This window comes from Protopterus annectens, chromosome 6.part0 (genome assembly GCF_019279795.1).
Source record: "Protopterus annectens isolate FY-2018-M chromosome 6.part0, PAN1.0, whole genome shotgun sequence".
NCBI classification, from domain to species: domain Eukaryota; kingdom Metazoa; phylum Chordata; order Ceratodontiformes; family Protopteridae; genus Protopterus; species Protopterus annectens.
This window is the reverse complement of record NC_056737.1, coordinates 1,928,380,969-1,928,405,978: the sequence shown is the minus strand read 5'-3', so window position 1 is coordinate 1,928,405,978 and position 25,010 is coordinate 1,928,380,969. Positions and strand designations below refer to the sequence as shown.

The window sequence follows — 25,010 nt, the reverse complement described above, 5'->3', positions numbered from 1 at the left end:
AGACACTTTAAACTGGGAGTTAGCCACATCCTTGGCAGCTGTTAGGATCCCCTCAGTGGGGAAGAGAGAGACATTCTTGTTGGTCATGGGAGAAGAAATTGAAGGTTTCCCTTTTTTGTCAGAATGTTTTGACCTTCACTAGTGAAGCTGATGCTACTACTAATAATATGATTTGCCCCATTTTTTCTGTCAAAAGAAGCAGAACACCAAGCATGTATCTACGCCTCAAATTTCCTGAGACAGAGTAGTTTACTGGGTCTGGTTCAGGGTTTAATTCAAGTTATTGATCCTTCTTGTAATATAGTATTTGGTAAAAGAAAGATGGACACACTCTTTCCTGAAGAGATTGAAAATTCTGACTCTGGACAGAAGGATGAATGAATCAATACAGACCTTTCTCCTCAGATTTCTGATTCAGACTCTTGAAGAGACAATTCAGTTTCTGATTCTCACTGTCTGGGTTTTTCTTTCTTCGAGAATGTGCCTGTGTTTTCTCAGGGCCTCAGAAAATAACTATGAATTGTTATAGAAGGAATTTTCAGAACCTGCACCTATTCCTGCATTTTTTCTGCCTTGGAGGATGTGTGTGTTAATGCCTGCAGTTTTCTTGACAGTCAGCCAGCTGCTCCTAAAATGCAGGTAGGATCTATAAAGCTCCTCACCAAGTTTTTATACACTGTTCCCAAACCTAATCCAGCAGCTATAGCTTTTGTTAATCCTTCTGCTGCTAAACACTTGTTAATTCCAATCCTACTAATTCTTTTTTTTTTTTTAAAACAAGTTTATTGTTTTAACATATAAGAGAAATATCATAACAATTTTATACAAATAATTAAAAATAGGTATTATTATAATATTCAACAAAATAACTAAAGTATTTACAAAGACATCCACTACAATCATATCAATTAATTAAACTAAAATACTGTGCTATTGAAATTAGAATTTTTTTAACAAATTTTGTAAATTATCCCATACAATAAAATGTGATGTTTTTCTAGTTGTTCTCATTCTAATTGTGCTTATTTCCATATGACCAATCCTACTAATTCTGATGAGGATGGAAGATTATTGGTAAGTATGGGAAAATTGAATGCTTCTGCAGCTTTGTTTTTCAGAGTTTTTAATTGGTTTGTCCTGATTAATTGTGAAATAATGAGGAGTGAGGAAGTTTGTGTCTCTAGTTTCTTCTTGTGAGGAAAAATCTGCTTTAAGTAATTTAATTTCTTCTATTGATTAAGTCACTACTCATTGTATACAGTGTGTGTATTCAAGGGATGTGATAGTGTTCAATCTCGCCGTTTGTTCTTACACATGGGTTCGGAGCCGATCCTCTGCTCCGTGCCGGCCTCTTGCAAGCTCTGCATCGAGAAGAAGCTCGAGACAATCTAATACCCACAATCCCCCTCTGCCTTTACCTCAGATCTAGTTTGCCGCTGCTGCATTCGCATCGCTGGGAGCTAGCTCGAGCATCTAAAGCTAAGATATAACTTAATTTGTTATATTTTATTGGTTTTTCTTGTTCTAATTGATATATCTTGATATTCTGAGTGGTTGTTGTGTTGAGTGTTTAAATTCTCGGTACCGTTATTAATCTTATTTATCGGTTAGAGTTTTTCGGGGCCTACAACCCTTCTTAAATTTAAAAGGATTTGACATTTTTTTTTTCTCGGATTTGACTATATTACTGGACTTGTCTTTTTTCTTGAAAATGTCTGATAAGGTAAAATCAGGATTTAAGCGTTGTCAGTGTGGCCAGAAAATGTCAGTGACTGACAACCATAGTTCCTGCGTCTACTGCCTTGGCCCTCTCCACTTGCAAGAGGACTGTTCTATCTGTCACTCTTTTAGTGGGAGGGTCATGACAGATAGGTGCAGGAAACTCATGGACAGAGGCTTATTGAAACCTTCTTTTCAGGAGGCTCTGGATGCTTCTGACCAGGCATCGAAATCCTCTAAGGAATCGAAGACGTCGGAGCCCAAGTCATCGGCTCCGAGCTCTTCAGCAAAGGTTAGATCACCGGTTCCACAGACTTCGGGGCCGAGTGTTCAACTGGTATCGGTTCCTGAGCCTCGAGTCTTGGAACCGGTGATGGAGCTCCCTCCTTCGACCTTATTGAGGTCGGCTCCGTCTTCGGTTCCTTCGACCCGTTCTTCTTCCAAACTCTCTGATGTCGATGTGGATCGTGTGGTGCAGAAGTTATTGGAGCATTCGGCCCTGTCCAAACTTATTTCGGTTTCCACCCAGTTGATGTCGAAACTTGAAGGCCTCCCATTGTCTCCATCCATTCCTCCCCCGAGACCTGTTCAGTCTTTGGAGCCGGAAGAGGCTGATCTTCTGATTGTGGAGCCCTCGGGTCCAGAACCGTCCTTTTCTCGGTCTGTTCCTCTCACCTCGACTCCCACGGACCCGATACCGGAGTCTCGGAGCCGACGATCTGTCCTTGGTTCCGGGGCCGAGAGTCGAACCGACGTTTCGGTTCCGACTCTCCCCCTCGGGGCCTCGGCGCGGATCGATTCGGCTCCGTCCTCGGGGTCGATGCCTTCGGTGCCTGTGTCGGGGATTCTTCCCATTTCTTCGGAACCGGGAGATTCTTCGATGCGGGACCCGGGGGCGTTTGACCTAATGAGGAAGGTGTTGTCTACCCAGACAACCACATCAGTGGAAGCAACCTCTCCTCCCCATAAAGGGCCGTTATCCTCTTCTGCACCCACGGCCACATCCAAGCGTCGGGCACCAGTGTCTCAGCCGCCCCTGGAGGGTGCCCCCTCTTCCTCGGAGGCTTCTTCGGATGCTCCCCACGAAGAAGTCCCTAGGAAAAGATTGTGTAAGAGGAGACACTTGGATTCTCCACAAGAATCCTTGACATCTGATACTGACTTAGATGAGTCAGAAGGGTCCCCTAAGTCACCTTCAGAAGATGTCTCTTTTTCGGACATATTGGAGATCCTGAAGCAGAGAGGTGACTGGCAGTCCCTTCCCCCTTCTGAGGATGAGTCAGTTTTGCTGAAGGCATTTGGTGCTCGCCCTTCCTCCTCCTGGGTCACTCCGCCCTTTGATGAATTAATGGAGCTAATTGCTCGAAGGGCGTGGGAGGCTCCTGACACAGTGGAACCAGTCCCAAGGAAACCCAATAAATACATCACGGCACCTCAGGACAAGTCCTACTTAACAAAAGGAGTTCCAGTGGACGCTATGGTGGTGGCAGCGGCCACGAAAAAGGAGATGTCAGAGTCTTCCTCATCTGTCCATCCCCCTAATAAAGACTCTAGGACGATGGATAGGTACGGGAAGCGCATTTTTAGTTCAGCGGCCTTTTCCATGCGATCCCTGAACTATTTGACCCATTTTACACGTCTACAGAGGGATCTAGTCAAAGAGTTGGGAGATACCCTCCAGGGTACTACAGATGCTGCTGTCTCAGAGAAAGTGACAGCGCAACTTAATACCCTTACATCCATTGTGAACTCGTCCATGAGGCTGATTTCCCACGCAGCGAAGGTTCGAGTAGGGCAGCAGCTTCAGCGATTGCTCTTCGCAGACAATCCTGGATGCGCTTATGTTCCTTTGCGGAAGCCTTCAAGTCTTCCTTTACTAACGCCCCATTTGACGGTGCCACTCTCTTTGGCCCCAAAGTAAAGGAGACCCTTACCCGGTGTGAACAGGAGGGAAAGACTCTGTCTGCTGTCGGAGTCCGTTTTTCCACCCCAACCAGACCGTACCCCAAAGGGCAACGTGGTGGAAAAATGTGGTTTCGAAAACCTCAAGGAGCTTTCTCAGGCACACAGGGAGATGCCCCCTCTAGAGGCAGAGGAGGGGGCAGAGGTGGAAGACGCCACCCAGGCGGCAGAGGGGGTCCGCAACATCAAGGTGACAGGGAAACACTCCCTGGTAAACCTTTCCAGCACTCCTGAGAGGAGGCCCGACTGTCCTGCTCTGGAGGCAGTCGGGGGTCGCTTAGCTTTATACCCTCAGGCCTGGCAAAATGTAACTACAGACAAGTGGGTAAAAAGCGTGGTTACCAGAGGTTACAACATCCCCTTTCTATCCCATCCCATTCCAAAGAAAAGACTCCCAGATGTACCGCCCCATCTGCGAGAGCCGGCAGCTATAGAAATTTCAAAGCTGCTAGAAAAAAAGAGTCATCCAACCAGTCCCAGCGGACCAGCAAGGATTCGGGACTTACTCAAGGTTCTTTTTAGTTCCAAAGAAAACAGGGGACTGGAGGCCCATCCTGGACCTAAGCTACCTCAATACCTTCGTCAGAAAGGAAAAGTTCCGAATGGTCACGCTTCAATCGATCCTTCCATTCTTACAGAAGGATGACTGGATGTGCTCAATAGATCTAGAAGATGCATACTACCACATCAAAATGGCCAGGGCATCCAGAGATCATTTGCGCTTCCGGCTGGGAGCCAGTCACTTTCAATTTCGAGCCCTGCCCTTTGGTCTGACCTCAGCCCCCAGGGTCTTCACCAAATGCATGGCAGTGGTAGCGTCTCACTTGAGACGCCAAGGATTCCAGGTGTTTCTGTATCTGGACGACTGGCTCCTTTCTGCCACCACCCAGCGTCAACTATTACAGGCCAGAGACTTTACTCTTCAACTGTGTGTTCACCTAGGGATTTCCGTAAATTTCGGAAAATCCTTGCTTCAGCCATCACAAAATATTTTGTTCATAGGAGCAGAATTAAACACACGTCAGTTAATTCTAAGACTTCCCCCAGAAAGGATACTATCACTTCAGACTCACATACGTCTTCTACTTTTGTCAAGGAAATCTCCAGCAAAACTGATACTGAAGGTTTTGGGACTCATGTCAGCCTCCCTTATTGCAATACCCTTGGGAAGGCTGCACATGAGAGTTCTTCAATGGCTACTGTTTGCACAATGGTCGTTTCAACAACTACCTCTAACACACGAGATTCTTATAACAAAAACATGCAAGACACATCTAAACTGGTGGCTTCAAACGTGCAACCTGTCCAAGGGGAGACCATTTGTGCTACCCACACCTACAGTTACGGTGACCACGGACGCTTCCCTGATAGGGTGGGGGGGCATCTTTCAGGGACAGACAGTCCAAGGCGAATGGACCAATTTGGAGTACAATCTGCACATCAATGTTCTAGAGTTGAGGGCAGTGTTTCTAGCGTTGCAACACTTTGCTCCCCTTCTTCCTCTAGGGACTATTGCAGTTCAGACGGACAACATGTCGGTAGTCTGGTACATAAACAAGCAAGGGGGAACCAAGTCCTATCAACTATGCAGAGAGGCCATGAGAATCTGGCAGTGGGCGGAGTCCACGGGTCGCTTTCTAATAGCAACGCACATCCCGGGGTCATCCAACGTCATAGCCGACAGACTGAGCAGAGCAATTCTGTTACCGCACGAGTGGTCCCTAAAACAGTCAGTGGCGAAAAGGATTTTTCGCACGTGGGGCCAGCCTTCCTGCGATCTGTTTGCGTCTCCAATGAACGCCAAATGCAGGAGCTACTTTGCCCTATTACCCCCTCCAGGGGAAGTCCCCAGGGACGCACTGATTCACGATTGGCCCCGGACTCCTGCACGCATTTCCTCCATTTCCCTGATATCAAAGTTTCTCCAGAAAGCCAGAAACCTCCACAGGACAATAATCCTCATTGCCCCATTCTGGCCTCGTCAAATTTGGTTTCCCTTCCTGAAGACACACTGCATTCGGGGACCCTGGATTCTGGACCCAGAGCCAGATCTATTGACTCACTCGTCAGGGGCTCTCCATTCCGCGCTCCGGTCCCTCCATCTAGCAGCTTGGTTGCTCCAATTCCCAACTTAGCCAGGTCTGATCTTCTTTCGCCAGCAGTTCGGAATATTTTGGTGGCTTCTCATAAAGCTTCCACTACTAAAACATATTCTAGTAAATGGAAGCGATTTGTATTCTGGGCGAATACACAGCAAGTGGATCCTTTTATAGCTCCTTTGAATAAAATATTAGAATTTTTAACGGACTTATTCCATCAGGGTGCTTCTCCTGCTACACTAAGAGTTCAATTGGCTGCCATTTCAAATTTCCATGTGGAAGAATGTGGGGCACCTGTTATGGCCCACAGACTTTGTAAAGCCTTTTTAAAAGGGGTTTTTCATATTAGACCACCGGTCAGATCTCCTACGTCACCTTGGAGTCTAAATTTGTTATCTAAATTAATGTTGCCCCCCTTTGAACCTGCCTCTTCTTGCCCATTAAAATTTTTGTCCTGGAAGACTCTCTTTTTGGTAGCCATTACTTCCACTAGGCGAGTATCTGAACTTCAGGCTCTCTCCATCAAGCACCCTTATTTGATCTTTCACTCTGACAGAGTTTCTCTTCGAACTAATTCATCCTTCCTCCCTAAAGTGTGTTCTATTAACAATATTAATCAGTCCATTGAATTACCCACTTTCTTCAAAAATCACTCCAACAAAATGGAGTATATGTTGCACAAATTAGATGTTCACAGACAACTAAGATTTTACTTGGATAGAACAAAAGATCACAGAAAAACTGATCAACTCTTTGTGGCTTTTGCTGATAGCAGGAAAGGACTAGCAGTTACCAAAAGAACAAGTGGTTAACGGATTGTATAATCTATGTCTATGATTCTTCAAATCAAACTCTTTTGCACAAACCCAAAGGACATTCCACAAGGTCAGTGTCTACATCTTTGGCTCTTGCAGCCCGCCTACCACTAGACGTTATTTGTGCGGCTGCTACTTGGTCTAAGCCACATACATTCATTTCTCATTATAAGGTAGACAAGGCTTCTAGGGACAGGGCAACCTTTGGTTCCACTGTGCTCAAGAACGTCCTTCCGTGAGTTCCTCAGGAACAAGGAGCTAGGGACGCTACCCATGTGTAAGAACAAACGGCGAGATTGAACACTATCACATATAGAAGTTATGTCCTTACCATAACGTTCCATGTGGAGTGTTCATCTCGCCTTTGTTCTTACATTCCCACCCTCCCGCCCTTAAGAAGAATGTTCTTTTGATGCCTGTCCGGGAGCATCCTGCTACTGTTTGCAGATGTTGTGTACATAGTTGGCATATATATATATATATATATACGTCTATTTGTTCCTTCTATATATAGTTATGTATAGACTCTTATTCTGTGCATATGTGATGTAAGCATGAATGTGCTCTCTCTAGAGATTGGTTTGCTTGCAAACTAGATCTGAGGTAAAGGCAGAGGGGGATTGTGGGTATTAGATTGTCTCGAGCTTCTTCTCGATGCAGAGCTTGCAAGAGGCCGGCACGGAGCCGAGGATCGGCTCCGAACCCATGTGTAAGAACAAAGGCGAGATGAACACTCCACATGGAACGTTATGGTAAGGACATAACTTCTATTTATGGCCACTGGTACTGCCTTTAGGAGGTTTGCATGGCTGCATTCTCAGAACCTCCCAGATGATAATAAAAATTAGATTTTAAATTCTTCTTTGAGTAAAGATGTAGTTTTTGGCTATTCTGCTGCAGAGGTGATCAAAAAGTATGAAGAAAGAGATAAGCTGATACAGGGAATCTCTAAGATTATTATCCCTCCTTTTCCAGAATTTTCAAGGGATTCTCTAACACCTCATCCAATTTTAATAAGAAGCAAAATAAACAGTCTCAATAAAATGCAGGTAAACAAAAGGGACAACTTAATTCTAAATGGTTGTTTAAGGCGGTTACCTTTTGTCACCACATAGAACTTTTTCAGGCAGGATCAAAGCCCACTCTAGTAGGGTTTTGGCTTCATCTATGGCCTTTTGGAAAGGGTTGGATTCTAGAAGAATTCTAGAAGGAGCAACTTGGTCCTCTGTACATAATTTTACAAAGCATTATAAGCTTGATTCTTTCTGTAGGTCTACATCAGGCTTCACGAGGACCATTATCCAGGGGCTCCTGGACATTTCTCCTTCCACCTTCCAAATGTAGTAGGTCAGAGTAATCTGCCCATCTAGTTAAGGCTACTGCAGCAGTGATCAGTACGAGGAACATAGTATAGTTGTGCAAGTAAATGTACCGTAAGAGTGGATGCTTGAATGTTCACTGCTGGAGTAGACATTCCCTCCTTCAAACAACCTTGTTTTTTGTGGTTTGTTCTTCATGTCAGGGTGTAGTTATTTATTTTTTGTTCTTCTAGCATTGCCCATTCAAGACTCAGCCTCCCTGTCCCTGTTGGCAGGAAAGCTCTGAAGGTCTTGGCACCCAAACTTGTCTTTAATCAGCTCAGCTCAGCTCAATCTGTGTGACAGTTTGGGTGCATGGTAGGTCCCCTGAAGCTTTGACACGTGTCTGGATATTATATCCTTGCTTGGATATAACACATGTAGCAAAGCCTACTGCAGCAGTGATCATTTGAACATCTACAGTTATTGTGTATCCAGTTTCAGACACCAGAGGAATGCTTAATACACAGTTTTTGATTGTGTGTGTGTGTGTGTGTGTGTGTGTGTGTGTGTGTGTGTGTGTGTGTGTGTGTGTGTGTAATGAGATAGCAGTGTCATTGGAACAATAGGTAGCACACTAGCCTTTTGTGCTGGAAGACCAGAAGGCTGTGATTCTATTCCCACACCATATGATTGGATTGTTGATGCTGCAGTGCAACATAAGGAGGTGTTGCACTTTTGAGTGTTTTCTCCTTCAGATGAGATGTTAAACTGAGGTCACATCTTCTTTAGTTGGTGGTAACTCAGGTGAATGTAAAAGATCACACAGCACTTATAGAAAAGAGTAGAGATCCTTTATTAAATACCATATGCACTGTATTTACAATATTTATATATTTAACACTATTTGCATCCTTCTGCACTTATTTTCCATCATTTACATACATTTCAAAATACTTTACATCTTCTTTATTTACATTCGTCTCCCCCACCCTTTTTTCCACTACCAGTCATATTTTTATCAGTATTTCTGACTATATCCATTTCCCATTAAATTTCCTCACTCATTCTTTCATTCCATTTAGCCCATGTTATGTAAAATATCTTTGAATCTATTTCATTTTATCTTGTCCTCCTTTATTACCAAAACTATCATATTCTTAACATATCCATATTTGTACTCTTCATTCTTTTAATAGCTTCCACAGCATTATTTTCACATCATTTTTCCCATGAAGTCTTCACCCTTTTGCATCTTAAAAAAATGGGTTCTGTTTCAATTTCGCCACAATAATTACATATTATTTTATATGGCATATTCGCTTTTACTGGCAACGTCTTTATGTATAATCTCTATTGAAAATCTCTATATTCTACATGTTTTTTGTAACACTCTAATCTTGTTTTTACAGCTTTTGTTTTTTCATGCTCCAGCTTTTCCCATGAATATACACAGTGATACATATTCATTATATTTTAATATAATTTTTCCTACTGTTTTCTGTATCGCCTATCTTTATTCTTCATAACAAAATTTATTGGTGTTCTATTATTTCCCCATTTGCACATTCTTTCTCTATTAAATGTACTCCTCATATACCATATTTCCTTATTTTATTTCATTATTATATTTGTCAAAGATCTATTTTCCTCTTCCATGTCAACACTTTATGTAAATTCAGTGATACTGCATAAACCATTATGTTAACTAAACCCAATCCTCCTTTCTTTTCTTTAACATGTAGCACCCCTCTTTTCACTAGATTTAATCTGAATCTCCATATATATATATATATATATATATATATATATATATATATATATGCAATATATAAAAACGCAATAGTCATTACATTCTTTTCCTGCTATTACAGGAACCATAAACAGTCTCGCTAGATATGCAGTTGTACCCAGTAAAACTTGAAAAATTAAATTAAAAATTGATTAAATGCATTTTTAATTTCTCCAAGTCTTTTGAGTTTCTAATACCATGACGGGAATGGACTCCATTACCAAGTCAAAGTGTGATTAAAATTCATGCAATTAGTATTATTTCAAACCGCAGAACCTGCAATGTGCCCAGTAATGACTCCTCCTGCAATTCATAAGGAGTTACATATATCGGTAATGTATCTTAAGTACGATTGTAAATTCTTTATTTTTATAAGACCCATTGCTGCTACTACTATTGGAACTATCTGAGTATCCTTCCACATTCCCCTTGTTTCTGCCTGTAAATCCCGGTATTTTATGACCTTGTGTCTCTCTGTATGTAAGACACTGTAGTCGCTGTCTGTAGCAATTTCAATGATCAATGCTACTTTTATCTTCTTCTCGTGGACTACTATATCGGTTTTCTTGCATCTATTTTTTGAACTATTGGTAATGGGTGATCCCATGTGATAAACTTCATCATTTTCTATAATGCTTTGTGGCTCATGTTTCCATTGTTTTTCAGCTACTTCAGTATTATAATGTTTGCACAATTTGCAATGCAACAGTCTTGCCATATTATTATGCCTTTCAGTATACAGTTCTTCTGCCATTAGTATAGCACCATCAGCAACAAGATGTACAACTGTTTCCAATTCTGTTTTACAAAACCTACATTTGTCTCTTTTCCCACATGTTCAGTGGACTTAGTGGACTATGTACACATTGGTTTGCAATCTTGGTCCGCCAACATTAATTTTCTTTTTTTGGTTTAAATCCACCTCTCTGTAACCATTCCTGCATTCAGTCCTGATCAGAATGAGGTTGTTCCAAGAATTTTCTGTACTTGCGACTATTGTTATGCATTTTCCACATTTCTTGCTTTCTTCTCTGATCCTTCACCTTATATTCTTTCGTTTGTTGGCACATTCAGTTGCTGCCTGAGTTTTATCTACTTCTGGTTTGATTTCGATTCCTGCTTGACTCTGATATGCTTCTGCTAAACTAAGCAGGGAAGTCTTGTTATACTTCTCCTCCTGTTTCAAAACTTTCACTATGTTTGCATCTTGTGAGGTCAGCAGATAGGTATGCAGTCCTACAATTGCAGATCTATACATGTAATCAATTTCTAGGAGGCCATACCTCCTTCAGAACGGGGAATATATAGTCTTGGTATGCACTCATTTTTATAAATCATTTGAGCATGAAGCATCCTTCTTGTTTTCCTGTCCAGTCTATCCAACACCTTTTACGGCCAGTCAGTTACTCCAAAACTGTATGCTAGGACAGGAAGAGCAATTTGGATTATAGCTTGGACTTTGTTCATAGACGTCAGTGCTGTTTTCATTATTAATTTTAAGTCGTCTAAAATATTCCTTAATAAGTTTTATTTACATTTATTCATGTTTTATTGTTGATCCTTCAATTCCCAAATATTTATACACTCCCCTCTTGCTCAAGTTCTTTTATATCACGTTCCTGTCCCAAACTGATGTCTTCTTGGTGCTGTAGCTTACCTGCTTTAAAGGTTGCTTTTGCACATTTATCAAGACCAAATGACATTTTTGTATCATCTGAAAAAATTTTGTGCAGTTGTACTTTCAGTTCCTCGTCTGATGAACTATACAGTTTTAAATCATCCACAAAAGAAGATGAGAATTATTTATGCTTTGTTGTTTTCTAGGAGCTAAATTGTAGCCATGACCTAATCTGTTAAGTAGACCGCTTAATGGGTTAAGGGCAGGACAAAAGAGCAGCGGTAACAAAGAATCACCCTTGAATATTCCCCTCTGGATTTTTATCCTTGGAATAATAATTTGTCTTTTATCATGGCTTACTGCAAAGTGGTTTGCCACTGCTTCATGGTCGCTGTGATGTAATGGATCAAAGTAGGTAGTATCTTATACATTTTTAAGCACTCTTTTATCCATGAATGTGGGATATCATCAAATGCTTTTTTGTAGATTATCCATGCCATACTTAGATTCTTCCCCTTTTTACAGTTCTCCATTATGACTTTGTTTAACAACAAATAATCCTTTGTCCATATGAGTTTCTCTTATTACCATTTTGTTCTATTGCCATGATTGAATTGTCTTCTAAATGATTGTAAACTCTAAAAATCACATATACTTGACCAAAACAAGATAAAAAAGCACCAAAACAAAGAAATAGAGACAATAAATCCAACCACATGACTGCTAAAGTAACTTTAGTTAAGCACTTTTACTCACTATAAAAAAACTATAAAATTATTTAATCCTAGCCATCTGCAGAAAACATTTCATGTTGTCTGCACCATTAAGGCCTGGAGGTTCATCAGCTAATAATAATGTCTGCCACAAACTTTCTTTTCACCTGAGGGTGAAAGAAGGGCTCTGTTTAACTTAAGTAACAACAGTGAAGTTAGAGTTATGAAGGCAGATAAAGGGGGTTCACTAGTAGTTATGAAGACTACATCTTATGAACAAGCTATGCTTACTTTACTTAGTGATGACAACTGCTACAAGACAGTCCGTAGTGAATATATCCTTAATTGTTTTAGGAACTTGGACACTATTTTATTTGACTTATTTTGTGAAAGTAGTATAGATTTAGACACGTATAGGTTTTTACAAGTGGAATACCCTAAAATGGCTGTGATGTTTGGTATTCCCAAAGTACATAAAAATCGTACTTGTCCCTGTTTTAGGCCTATAGTATCTACATCATACTCTAAGACAGAACCCATTTCTGTTTGGCTTGATAGCATCTTTAATCCTTGTGTTCAAGAATCTAAGTTTTATTTAAGGGATTCTTGGCATTTACTAGAACTTGTAAAAAGTCCTCCAACTTCCGCAACAAAAAAGCAACAGAAAACAAATTCTCCACTCAAAATAAATTTTGAGTGGAGAATTTGTTTTTTGTTGCTTTTTCATTTACTAGAACTGTTAAATGAACTCAAAGTGGTAGATGTTTGTTCTTCCACTTCCTTTTCTTTTGCTAGTTTGGATGTGACCTCATTATATACTAGTATTGACCAGGAGGTTGGTCTGGAATACTTGAGGGAATATCTAACCGAGTGTACAGTTCTTGAAAATGTTATGGTCAATACTGCTTGCACCCTCATGGAATTAGTTTTTACTAACAATTTCTTTAAATTTGGTCAGAGTTTCTTTCAGCAGACATCTGGAGTAGCTATGGGGTCAAGAGTAGCACCCTCATTTGCCAACATTGTCATGGCCCTTTGGGAATTGAGACAAAACCAATTGCTGTGCATGTGGGAGATGCACGGCCGGGTAATACCATAAAGAAACACAGTTGGCCAGCAAGATTAGCAGTCAAACGTACAGCCAAAAGGATAGTGAATAAACTGACTTTATTAATGAAAATAAAAAACAGACCGGTTTCGGCAAAATTATGCCTTCTTCAGTGTTAGAAAAACAGACATCACCGATCTGTTTTTTGTTTTCATTAATAAAGTCAGTTTATTCACTATCCTTTTGGCTGTACGTTTGACTGCTAATCTTGCTGGCCAACTGTGTTTCTTTATGGTATTACCCGGCCGTGCATCTCCCACGTGCACAGCAATTGGTTTTGTCTTGATTCTTGGGCTGTGCTGTGGGACCAGCAGTTGATCCGCCATTTTTTTATGAAGATAAATCCTCTCCTGATAGTGCTACAGACTACTTAGTTGTCCAATGCATATATTGCTGGATTTATGACAGTGTTTTATTTTTGGAGTTACAGACGGATGTCTGTTTTTCTAACACTGAAGAAGGCATAATTTTGCAGAAACCGGTCTGTTTTTTTTTTTCATTAATAAACTCAGTTTATTCACTATCCTTTTGGCTGTATGTTTGACTGCTAATCTTGCTGGCCAACTGTGTTCCTTTGGGAATTGAACCATCTTTATGTGTCGCCTTTTGTAGAAAACATTTTGTATTATAGGCGATACATGGATGATTTAATTTTTCTTTGGAAGGGCAGTTATGACAGTTTTTTACTCTTTGTTGAGCATCTCAGTCATAGCACTACTTTTTTGAAGTTCACTATTGGCAGTTTTGGGGACTCCATAGATTTCTTAGATTTACATCTTACCTTTGACATTAACATCTTGCATTTTCAGAGTAAGATGTTTAGAAAGAACACCTTTGTTAACCAATACTTACATCGTGAGAGTTTACATTCTGACCATATGAAAAGTGGGGTTGTCAAAGGTCAGTTTATACGACTCAGCAGATTGACCACTGAACATTCAGTTTTTTTAGAAGAAGTGGACAAATTGTTTTTTTCAACATAGAGGATATGATTTGGACTGGCTTCACAGGATTGTTCAGGAAGTTACACAACTTAGGGTCACTTCTGCACGTCCAATTTTGGACAACAATGTTCGTTTGTAAGGTTACATCTTATGGTGCCACGAATGGTGGCTACAAGAATTTTAGGTTAGCTTTTCCTATACCTGTTTGCAATGAAATGAGTGCAATAAGAAAGATCCTTTTGGAACACTGGAAGGTAATAATGGGCAATATGGAATTAGTCAAGATTTTAGGTGACAGACCATTTTTTTGTTACAAAAAGGTAACTAGCATTAAGCACGTTTTAGAATTCAAGAAAAATCAGAATACAAGTTCAGTAGTTAGTTCAGTAGGAAGTTTTTCATGTGGCAAATGCAAACAGTGTAGATACATGAGTAATGTGTCCAGTTTAGATTTCAAACATTTAAAAAGAAAGTTTGTAGCAAGAGGGGGTTACTGTTGCAACACGACCAATGTGGTATATTGTGCAACATGTGACACATGCCAAAAGTTCTATGTTGGGAAAGCCATTAGAGCATTACATAAAATAATCCATGAGCATTGTTTAGCTATAAGAAGGAAGGATGTCAACAATGCTCTGGCTGTTCATGCCACAGAATGTGTATTGTTCAAGAATTTTTTTTTTTGTCTTGGAAAGGATTAACACTGACTTGTTTTCTGGTGATTACAAGACACTTCTGGAGTGTAAAGAAAGTTTGTGGCAGATATTACTATTAGCTGATGAACCTCCAGGCCTTAATGGTACAGTCAACATGAAATGTTTTCTGCAGATGGCTAGGATTAAATAATTTTATAGTTTTTTTATTATATGAACATTTAAACTATTTCATTATATATTATTATGGTAACAATATATATCAAATACTAGTTTGATTTAATAATCTAAATGTATTTAGGTAGTTTACTTTAAGGTTTTTTAAAATGAAGGTCATGTGTTTTGATATCAAATGGTATTTAAACAGTTTGTAATTAATGGAGAGTTTGTTCTGATGAAGCTCATGTACATTAAAGTGAGTGAAAGCGCTTAACTAAAGTTACTTTGACAGTCCTGTGGTTGGATTTATTGTCCCTATTTCTTTGTTTTGGTGCTTTTTTATCTGATTGTAAACTGTGTTGGCATCAGTTCCAGTGTATAGTCTACAGGTCATCAGAAGGCAAGTTATTGAGCTATAGTTTTTAGGATATTTTGCAGGTTCGCTCTTAAGTAGGAGCATTCTTTTTCCTGTTAACCAGGTTGGTGCCTGTTTGGGTTGTGCCTATAAATAATTCTAGCTCATGGCTAAATCTTCAGGTAAAGATGTTAATACTTTTAGCCAGAAGTTAGGTACTGCATCTGGGCCTGAGATTTTCCAGTTAGGAGCTATACTTAACTTTGTTTCAATCTCTCTGGCTGTTACTTCATCCCATTTCATATCCTGTACATTTGAACTTATTTTTTTCTTTTACTTCTTTCCATTTAACATCTTTGCATACATATAAACAAATACTTCAAGGACGGGCATTCATGCCATTCTAGCTTGCCAGTATATCAAAGCACTTGTTCCAGTAATAGTGTCCAGGCTGTTCCTAAAAATATGTAAACTAGTACTTGCTTTAATGTAATTTGGTAATCTGTTCCATGCATCAGCTACTCTTATCAGGTAACCCATTAGTACACTTCACATTCCTATAGAATCTTCTACGTAGGTTGTCTGATGATTCTGTAGTACTTTTTGATAACCCCAAACATTCCCAGAGGTAGTTGTCTCTAAATGCCCTATGTACCTGAATAAGAACTCATAGGCTCATGGGTTCATAGGATGTTACTAGGCTGTTGGCCCAGAGGCCTTTGTAAGCCTAGCCAAGAATTCCGCCCATGTTCCCACAAAGTCAGCGCCTGTTTCCCCTGTCTAGCAGGGACACAGGTGGGATCCCAGGGGTGTGTTTTCTGTTTCCCATCCAGTTGACTAGGTTCCTCTTAAAGAGAGTTAGTGAGGTACTCTGCTTAACATAGAAAGGAACTATATTTCACAGACGGGGAGCCTTTGGGACACAACTCTTTTCTGTCAACAAATTCTAGTAATGTCACAGACCAGGTTTAGGCCTTGTGTGTGGGTTGCCAGAGTGGATTTTGACTTATGGATATGCAGCAACTCCATCAAGGCTGGGTCTGAGATGGCCTTGTATGCCAGACACAGGTCACCTCTGAGCAGTCTATACACAATTGAGTAGAGGGACAGGGCTTTTAGCCTATCTGTATAGGACAGGTGTTTGAGACCCTGGATTTTCATGGTCAGGAACCTCTGCGGTCTCTCCAGCTGCTGCATGTGCTTGGCAAGGTACATACTGAAGGAGCATTGATATCTGTAAGAGACACTGTACAAGTTCAGATATTTTAGTCTTTCATAATAACTTAAATTTTCACATCCATGAAACCCTTGGTATATTTCTGCTGTACTCTTTCCAGTTTACTCATGCTTGTTTTCTTGTAGGGTTTCCATATTGTTATTCCATACTCAAGTTTGGGTCTAATGTAACTAACAAGCAACGACTTCATCATTTTTGATTTCCTAGACTTTATAAATAATTTTATACAACCTATACCTCTATAACTGTCATTAATCAATTAGTTGATATGATTAGATTATGTTCCACAGGGTCTTCATAGACATTTCTCCAAAATATAACTATTTCTTCTTTTTTGGTGATGTTTCAGTTCCTTTTGCTTTTTTTCCACAATTCTTTATAAAAACTTTTGGGGTCATCAATAAATTGCTTATTTTTACTTTTCCTTTATATTTATCTGCTTATCTTCTAAGTTTTTTTTTGCCTGTGCTGATATTTTTAGTTTATTATTTACTATAGTGCATGATAGATCCTGATATGTTCTGATAATGCTCATTGCTTTTTATCACCACTATCTTTCTGAGTATTTTTGTTGATCTGTTTCCTCTTCTATACTCTTCTGACAGTGATACCCCTTGTCTTAATTGCTTTATAGTTTTCTCTATTCGATACTTCCATGATGGCATTTGATTTCTCTCCTTCCTTTCCCGTACTGCAGTGTGTTTTTGAGGTAAGACTTTATCTGTTATTAATTAAGTTGCACAGTAATAGATCCTGTTCACTTCTGTTATATCACATGCATCTCTATGAACTGTCCTTATTACTGTGTTCATTTGTTTTATCAGACTTCAAACTTTTTGGGTTTTATTCACTTTCTGTAGTATGTTTTTTTCATTGAGCTTAATATGTCTCTCCATCGCTTTTAAAACAAGTAACTCTTCTCTTCGATCATTTTCTTCTAAACTGAAGGCACATTCTTTCTGTAGAATGCCTGCAAGAAATGGAGAACAAAGTTCCAGAGCATCTTCCTGTGCCACATTCTCTTCAGTTACATCCTGTGTCATCAGCTGCTCCTTCATATGGGAACTCAGTGGCCTATCACTCCACAGCACTGAGTGTGCCAGAGTTGTCACCGTTTCCTGTTCCTTCCCTTGCTGTGGAACTCCAGCTGAACTTTTGTACCAGTTTCCTATGGAAGGCTCCAAAGTACCTTCATATGCCAATTGATCGGATGTGTTCTGCTCCATTGGTTTCTCCTTATTTTGGGGATCCATTGCTGTATCCTGCTGTGATGTTACTAAAATTAGATTTTCTACATTTAATCCTTCACTTGACAGGTAATCATTAACCTCAGTTTCTTTTTCTTTAACTTCTCCATTACTAATTCTCTCTTCTATTTTTCCTCTTTGTTTTCTTGTTTTTTGATTTTAGCATTATCCATATCCAGATGCCTATGCCTGTATTTCTCTTCAGATATCTTTGATGCTACTCTTTTTGTGTTGATTAGTTTTGGTTTTTCCTTTGCATAAATATTGAACCATATTAAATCTCTTTTTTTTTCTTTCCCATGTCCATATTTCTTCTTCAGATGTCTCCTGCTCTTCCTGTTTCGCTTTACTTGGGGAACTCGTTCCATCATGCTGTGATATAACCTGTGTTAGACTTTCTACACAAAATCCTTAACTTTGAAGGTATTCCATACCTTCAGCTTCTGTTTTTAAACTTCTGCTTTACTAATCTTCTGTTCTACATTCTCTCTTTGTGCCTGTATTTCTCTTTGAATATCTTTGGAGCTGCTTTTTTGTATTGATAAGTTTGGCTTCTGCCTTTGCATAAATATTGCACCATATTAGAGCTCCCTTTCTTTCCCATGTCCATATTTCTTCTTTTGTTCATATTTTCTCACTTCTGCAGTAGCTTCTTTTTCCAAATGGCCCAGGATTTCTTGGACTGTTTTCCATAAATCTGTTATTAAAGAACACACATTTTTATTTGAAGCTTCTGACAGTTTTTCTTGTGCAAGTATTTTTCTTTCCTGTAATTTCTTTCTTAATCTTTTTTTTGTGTATCTTCTGTCTGGAAATTCTGGGCATCTTGCACAGTAGTATTAATACACAATTTCTTTCTTATCCTCAATCGTCAACTCTATCATCTTTATGGCTATTTTCTGGCCTACAAACTTTTGTGGACAACTACTTCCTTCTACAACAGGGGGAGCCATCCTCCCCCTGGGCCTGGCCTTGCCCCCCTTTGTAGGAATGATTCTGTGTCTTGAGGATTTTACACTGTCAGTTTTTCCATTCCTGGCACCAGTGCACCTACCATTATTGGGCACTTTTTTATCCTGGGTCTTGTGTACCCAGCTTTTTTCCTATTCATTATATATTCTACAATCCCGCTCATATCTTCTACAGTCTGTCATTATCACTATTAATTATTGACTTCCTTTTCCCTTTTCCAAAATATTGTTTCTTCTAATATTTTATGTACTTTATTTTCTAGTCTTTAATATGTGATTTTCATAAAAATGTTATAATCTGGGTTGTTTAAAACGGTCAGTCTCCAATTCCTTATGTCTGCCTTTTCCCCTTTTTTCATATTAATTTCATAGCTCCAACACCTATTTCTTTTTCTCTAACATCTTGCTCTAATCATTAATTGAATGCTTCCGCAAAGTACTACTTCTGCTAGTCTAACATATCTTTATATGGGTCTGTGTTGTTTTGTTGAAGTTTCAAAACTTCGAAACCCATATAGCTGAGACCATATGATCAAAGTTTTGAAACTTGAAAACGCAACAAAAAACTTTACCTTTACGTTTTTGGAGGGGGGCAAGCCCCCCTGCACCCCCACACCCCCTGCTACTTAAATATACCATCAGAGATCAAACTACAGTGAGGAAATGGTAAATCTCCCATTCCACGCTGTACGGCGATCTCAAGTCAAAGTTTTGAAGCTTCGATAAAACAAGGTAGACCCCTTTATACATGGAATATTCAGTCCCATCCAGTCCTGTATCTGATACAACATTTGCTGTTTTTAACAAATTATTCACTTCATCCACTGTTGTTTTTTTTTCTAAATCTTCATTATCCAACTCTTCATTTTCCTTTTTTATTTTTTTTTAATGTTCCACTTTTTTCTTTCTACCTTATTATCTTTAAAAGTCTTTTCTATATATTATTTTGATAGTCATTATTTCTTGTTGGGTATTAATAGTTTCTCCTGTCTCATTTCTTAATTCTGTTTATTTTATTTTCTTATGCTATTTTATACAAATAGTGTCACCTCTTCTTTCTCCCTTACAAAAAAAAATAACTTTGTTTAAATACCATCATTTTAATCTTATCTTGATTCATCTCAGATATCTTCTTTTCCCTCTCAAAACATTTTTTATTTCTCTCTAAATGCCTCATTGCTTACTTCATTATATTTTTTCTTCTCTTTTCTTTGTAAACTTTGCCATTCCAAAAAAAATTCTCATATTTTTTCTTTAAAACTTATCAACCAAAATATCATGTTTTGTAAAATTCTCTCATGTCTACATGATCTTCCTATAATTGCTTAACCCCTTCTCTACTTTCCTTATCTAAAGCATTTTCATTTAATCTTTTAATACCTTTATCTATTTTATATATCCCTCTCTTTCTTGAATTTCTATCCAAATTGTCAAATAATCTGAAAATCCTGTAACTTTTATATCATTGTGCATAGTCTTCAAACTTTCCAAAATAATAAAAATATCAATTGCTGCTGTTAAACTATTCCTTAAGTTCACTGTTTATTGTCCCATATGTATATTTTTCACTTTTCGTTATTTCTGATATTTTAACATCAGCTCCTTCTTTTTGCTTGTTCTTAGATCGGAGTTAAAATTCCCCACAAATAGTAACTTCATGTTCACACTTATATAATTTAGGATTCTTTTAAACATAAAACACAAAAACTGAGGGAAGCTGAAAAAAGCGAAAAATCACCAAACCACAGCTTCAGGGATCACACCAATAAATATCCAAGTACCAGATGGTAAAAAACGCTGTTGTATAAAACCTTCTTTATTAACACAAGTATATCCAAAAGTTAACGCAAGTGTTTCCAAAGAGTAAAGCACGTTTTCGTTGCTTGAATGCAACTTCCTCAGACAATCAAAGCATCTGAATGTGTAGTTTAAATACACTGCTGTTTAATCAAATATAATTCCAATTAATGAATTAAAGGGATATGTCCTAAAAATACTATGTGCTTAAACTTATAAACTTTTTTGGTCATTATTTAAACATGTGTTCATGGATTAAAAACATTTTACTATAAAAAACTTTTAAGATTATCATGAAAATACCTCCTAAATAAGGCAAGATAATTTTTATTATTGTTAGTCATATGACATAAAAAACCTTAAAATATTGAAATTAAAAATTCTACATTCTACTAGCCTTGAGTTTTAGTATAGGCTTGATGGAAATGTAGTCGTTCAAACCCGGTTTCTTGTTTGATTCCAAAAGGATCTGCCAGTGAGTCTCCCTTTGTTCCAACCTGGCCTGCCATGGTCCTCCCCTAGGGTCCATGTTTATCCTTTCCAAAACAAAAAATCTGTATCTAGCTGTGGGACATGTCAGTGTGTGTTTATACAAGGCATTGTTGGTGTTGGCTTTTTGTACATCATACATATGCTCGTATATCCTACGCTTGAGAGTACGCTCTGTTTTGCCCACATAGTATGCTGGACATTCTAAACAGATAGCCAGATATACTACTCTTAGGCTGTTACAGTTATAATACTCTCTTGCTTTGACAACCCTGTTCAAAGCTATGATGTTAACTGTTTCATCCTGTATGATATAGGAACACTGTGAGCAAGTGCCACATTTATATGTGCCCTTACGTGTACGTGTTGTTTTATTATAAGTAGGGGCATATTCTAATAAGCTTTTAATATTTTTGCCCCTACTAAAGACCATTCTCAATTCTTTGCCTTGCAAATTGGACAGATCGGTAATGGCCGTGAATGCTTCCCACTCTTGTGTAATGATATCCCTTATGTCTGTTGAGTTAGTACTATATTGTGTAATAATAATAATAAATCTGCCCCATTTTCACACGAATTCTGTCCTGATAGATCTATTCCTGTCCCCAATACTGGGGTGTATTTGTCCTTTCTACCCTTGACAACTTGTTCTTGGATTTGGTTGATGAACCTGACAGGATACCCCCTTTCTTGAAACATAGACCTCAATTTGTGACATTCCGAAAGGAAGTCATCGTCCTCTGACGTCATACGTGAAATTCTCACGTACTGTCCTTTGACGATACCTCTTTTCTGGTGCATTGGGTGGGAACTTTTGAAATGTATGTAGCTGTTAGAATAGGTGGGTTTTCTATATACATTGGATTTTTTTAAACATCCCATCTTTTTTTTGTAACATATGCATAAACTGCAATAATTCTATAAACCTACTTTTTTCCATTTCATATCTAGAACCGTTATCTACCTAATATTGCTAAAAAAAATCCTAAATTCTTCTGGAATTATTAAATAATATTCCTATGTCTGAGCATGTTTCTTTCCCTGTATTCCAAATAATCTCGCCTCCCCATAATGTTTTGACTTGCAGTCTCAACTGTTGTTACAATTCTTGTATCTTCAATTATAATAACAATATCAAGTGATATACACCATTCCAATACATATAATCTTCTTTTCATATTCTTTATGCTGTTCACATTTATTGCGGAGATTCTCAGCTTTTTCTTTTATTATTTTTACCTATTTTCCCTCTGCTACCCTTTACCTTTTACCTTTTTTATTTTATTTCATACACAAACCCGTGAATTTCTGCTTCCTATCTTTTACTCTCTTCCCAATATATTTTTTTCTTTCCCTTAACCATTCTCCAGTTCATTTCTTCTTCATCACTTGTTTCTACTATTTCTTCATACCCTTCTTTTTCTGCCCTTTTACTACCTTCACCTAGTTCATTAGTTGTCATCATCTGCTCTTCCTGTTTTTCTTGGTCTCTTTCTGTCCCTTCCTCTTGCTCTGTCTAGTTCAGTCTCATGTTTTTCACCCATTTTCTCCTTATATTTTGTATTTTCCTTGCAGTCCATCCATAAATACCCTGTTTTTCACATTTCAAGTCACATTTTTTGCCTCATGCCCAACTTTCCCACCAATGTAACATTTTATGTTGTCACAATTGTTAAATTATCACTTTTACCACCGGAAAAAAAAAACATGATTTCTGTTGCCCCCAATATTTCTTAGTGCCTTTGTTTCCCTCTACATTTATCATACTTGGAGTATGTACTATTTTGTTTTTATTTTCCATTTTTAATACAACACCACATTCCCAACCCCCAGACCATAAACCTCTGATATCATAAATGTTTACAATATCCATAACTTCTTTGCATACAGTCTTTAAATAGTTTTTAATACTTTTTTCTACTTCAGTTTGAACCTGAGCATATATTTTCTTTTTTGTGTCTCTATTTAATGCTTGTACTACATGAGTTACATGGATTACAGTTTTTCTTTAATTCATATTGTTCCAATAATTTCTCCATTATACCATCCTGATTCAAAAGTAATGTCACAGAAAGTGTCTTTATTAATATGAATAAATGCTCTTAACTGTTTAGGCGAAATACCCAACGGTGCTGTTATATTATCCCAGATGTCATACCTATCCAGTTTTTTCATTTCTTTACCTTTTATTGTTGCTAAATATTTCCTTCTTTATTCCATTTTCTTTTCTTCTCTACTTTCTCCCTCTTTCACTGTCTGTGCACATGATTTTTCCTCTTCTCACTTCCTCAACTACTACTACTTGTATGCTGTCCATAATATCTCCCCCACATGAAACTGCTTTTTCATTTTCTGGCTCACCTTAGTTAATCAGCTCATGTAATTAAACATCCTGCAACCCTCCAGATTGAAGGGTTGTAAGAGTACATCCAGACTGCAACTACCTTTCCCCTCTGAACAGCAGCTCTTGGAAAGTACTTATGAATTTTGAGAAGGCGCGACAACATTCACATTACCCTCCTTATGCACCTCTCCCTTCTTGTTAAGCACAGGTGTCTTCATTGCAGCTTGTATGTCCTTTCTCCATCCACTTTGCTCATTTGTAAAAGCTTGACTGCCTTCGCACTAAACATAACCTTCAGTCGATCTTCCACTCAAGTATTTTTCTCAGTTTCCTTATTCACACTGAATAACTCCTCCATACTATTAACATTAGCCATATTCCTTCCTGCTTCTCTGAGCCACCAGTGCGCCCGGATCAGAAACAGGAAATGCCAAAACAAACAGTGTTCCCACTCATAATGAGTCAGGGAAATTCCTAAATACTCTGGTCAAATTTCCCCTAGAAGTATAAAATACCACCTTGGGTTTCCCCTGACAAGAGGCCATAAGCCTAATAGGACTAACCTGATCAGCAAGGGATAAATAAAGTAAAAACTGTGTGTGTGTCTGTCTGTCTGTTCATGCATATGTACTGATTTATGTAAACTAGCAATGATCACAACACAGGTGGAAAAAAAAATGATCTCAGACACTACCTGTCATACACTACCAAACATGCCCCACATGCTGCACGTGCACTTGAAAAGCAGATGTGTACACATATTCCAAAGTGTAACTGCATCTTGCACAGACACAAACTAACAAACACATTCAGAGCCCCACACCACATTCACAAAGATACTAACACACCAGCAAACACACAAACATGTCAGCAGTCTTTTATTGCAAGGTGGCAAGCCAGCCTGGACCCAGCAACTTCATGTATACCAGCTCTGAGATCATGCAACAGTGGGGAAAAGAACATATTTTTAATCTCTGCTGTACTGCCAGTCTCACACAATGAAGATGCAACACCTCTCAGTCAGCTGTCCCCGGTTTTTGATTACTTCTACATTCAGTGAATCTTACCACAGCCGAAAGTAGTTGATCAGGGAATGTCTGATGCCTTAAATGGAGCCCATATGTGAGTATATATTGGGTGGTCAAAACCCACAACTTTTGAGTGTAAAGTACGTGAACAAAACAAAATTGCTAAAAGGTCAACTCTTCAAAAAAAAAGAAAAGAAATCAAAAATAAAAAACTTAAACTTTTTTTTTTTTTTTTTTTTGTGCAGGAGCCCCACTACACACACCCCCTGATACTTAAATTTGAGATTGCACTACAGTGGGGAAAGGGCAAATTCCCAATCCCTACTCTCTTGCAATCTTGCACATGAGAAAACTTAAAAATTTGCAGTCTTTTCACATTTGATCACATTTGTCAGCCTGTTTCCATTCGAACAAATGAACATTAGAAAACCTGCATCTCACAGACATAAACACACACACTCATACAGACTCTGTACAGTTTGTGTGTGCATGTGTAATTTTTCTATCCTACAGTGTGGATGATGTAATACAGCATCTTACAAGAAAGTTGATCTGCCTTCATCTCTAGGCCTCAGCAGTGCATTTGAAGTGTTCAGTACTGCCCAGTATCACCATTGCTGAGATTAGCATTCACAAAGCTATTGCAGGGATGATTCCCTTAT

The 25,010-nt window shown here is 38.6% G+C and overlaps 1 protein-coding gene across 1 annotated transcript in view; it reads left to right on the top strand.

Moving 5' to 3' along the window:
* The window catches only part of LOC122804989 (mitochondrial chaperone BCS1), a 537,566-nt gene that overhangs the window by 227,283 nt on the left and 285,273 nt on the right, over positions 1-25,010 (top strand). The window lies entirely within an intron of this gene.